This window comes from Triticum dicoccoides, chromosome 5B, assembly GCF_002162155.2.
Source record: "Triticum dicoccoides isolate Atlit2015 ecotype Zavitan chromosome 5B, WEW_v2.0, whole genome shotgun sequence".
In the NCBI taxonomy this organism is placed as follows: domain Eukaryota; kingdom Viridiplantae; phylum Streptophyta; class Magnoliopsida; order Poales; family Poaceae; genus Triticum; species Triticum dicoccoides.
This window is the reverse complement of record NC_041389.1, coordinates 703,489,131-703,491,264: the sequence shown is the minus strand read 5'-3', so window position 1 is coordinate 703,491,264 and position 2,134 is coordinate 703,489,131. Positions and strand designations below refer to the sequence as shown.

Genomic DNA, 2,134 nt, shown 5'->3' with positions numbered 1-2,134 from the left:
GGAGGGCGAAAATGCATTCTTTTTGCTCGGAATGCCGGACTGAAACTTGTGTGATATAGCACATGTAACTATGAACATGCATCCGCCTCATTTTGGTTGTGATCGACTGCTATGAAGTATGAACACCATACTTTTAATTGGCTCTTATATTACTATGCGTTTAAATAGTTAGATGAGCGGCTCCTGCATCCATATCCGCGGATGCGTCTGGACGGGTCCGCATTGAAGATGCGCTAATGAAGGAATGGGGAGGGGACGAAGAGCCAAATGTGTATGTAGTCTTCTTTATTTCTTTTTCAGTTGATGACAACATCTAATTCAAGAAAAAGCTGCATTGAAAACTGTAAACTTTTTAAATTAGGGTTTACTGGAAGCCCACATCCTAGTTCAGTTGGGGCCGCCTGTATCGTCGCTGCATCTCTCGGGAGCGAAGTGGATCTTGCCAGCTGTGATGTCATAGACAAAGCGCGTGTCCACCTGCTGCATCGCGCCGATGATGGTCATGTGCTCGCTCGGCACCACGGCGAGGCAGATGTCGTGCTGAACGAAGACGAAGAGTTGTTGCGGCCTTATCACAAGGTCACCGTCGTCCTCCCCGCCCTCCTTGAAGTGCAGCGTCATCGTCGGCAGGTGCGGGATGGCGGCCTGAGTCGCGCCGCTGAAGCAAAGGCGATACCATGGTGCCTGACAAGCGGCATCCCCAGTCTCTTGACGTGCTCCTCCACGGCGTGCTCCAGGACGTTGTACGCGAGCTGCGTCATCGTCGTCGTGCCCGTCCCAGGATCGATCAGGCACCCGCCGTACCACCTACCGCCTGACTTGTGGCGCTGGAATAAGTCGATCATGCGGCGTCCGGGTGGCCCGGCTAGGCGCTTGCCGGCGACGCTGACGCCGAGGAGTTTGACGAAGTAGGCGCTGAAATCCGGGCTGGTCCAGCGCATGTAGAGGATGTTGGTGCTCTTCATGTGGCCGGTGGCCGGGACATCGGCGCCGAACCGGAGGAAGCCGTGCCTCTCCGGACGCGTGGGACCGAAGAGGCAGTAGGAGAAGCGGCCGTCCTGCCAGTGCTGGCGGAGCCGAGTCCAGATGAGAGACGGCATCAGCTTCCCCAGGCCGAGGACGCCGGCTAGTACTCCATGGCCGTGGAACCCTGTGGCGGTGTGCGCGCAGCCAAAGACGATGCCACCAACCTCCGCGGCTGCGGCGCGGCCGCCATCGTCCGCGAAGGTGAAGGTCTCGGTGCCGAGCACACCGCTCGCATGCGCGCCGTCGAGGCGGGTGGCCCGGAACTCGCACTCGTTGCCCCTGGATAGCTTATGACACAGGTCGCTCCCGTGCGGGACGCGTCTGAACGACGTCGAGATCTCCCGGTTGAAGGGCGGCGGCATCTGTGGGAACGGATGCGCAATCGGCAAGCACTGCATCCATGTCAGGCTGCTGACCGTGTCCAGCACCAGGTCGTAGGTGCGGCGGCCGCGGCCCGTCCCAACGGTGGTGGCCACGCTGTATGTCAGCCCTCTCGGCCCGTGGACATGCGGCCGAAGCGCAGTGGTGGCTGCCTGCTCGTTGAGGTGCAGGAAGCCGCCGCCGTCGACGTGCATGGTGCTGTTCCAGCCGGCGCTGGGCACCAGGCGCAGGCTGAAGCCTCCGCTGGGGCGTGGCATGCCATGGGTTGCAACGGCAGGCTGGAGGAACATCGCCAGCGAGGCAACAAGCACCAGCGGGAGGAGGGCGAGAGCGTGTGTGTCAAGCTCCATGGTTGCAGCAACACAGTCACACTAGCAAGCTAGAGCACCGCACCTTACTTGGTGGCTTGAATGCAAGCAGTCTTTATACACAGAGAGTTAAATGTTGAGCGAGAACTAATTGTGGTGCCAAAATCCATAGATTCATTTAATGTGCATATTTCCTATATACTACTACTATATGCATATCTTCATTTAATGTGTGCCGATTCATATGAGTATACTGCAAGTATGTTTGTCTTTGCCTTACACAGAGTCATAATTTGTTGAGCAAGAGTTTTGGGCTGCATTAACTATGTAGAGAAAATTTCTATTTTAGATTTGCATATCCCTTCACTCTCACTCATGTAGGAGATACATACCCATTAACTCATGCAAACATGAATCGA

The 2,134-nt window shown here is 56.3% G+C and overlaps 1 pseudogene; it reads right to left on the bottom strand.

The window, feature by feature from the left end:
• Nucleotides 1-387: 387 nt before the first annotated feature.
• On the bottom strand, nucleotides 388-1,757 carry LOC119304979 (annotated as a pseudogene).
• Between the last annotated feature and the right edge of the window lie 377 nt (nucleotides 1,758-2,134).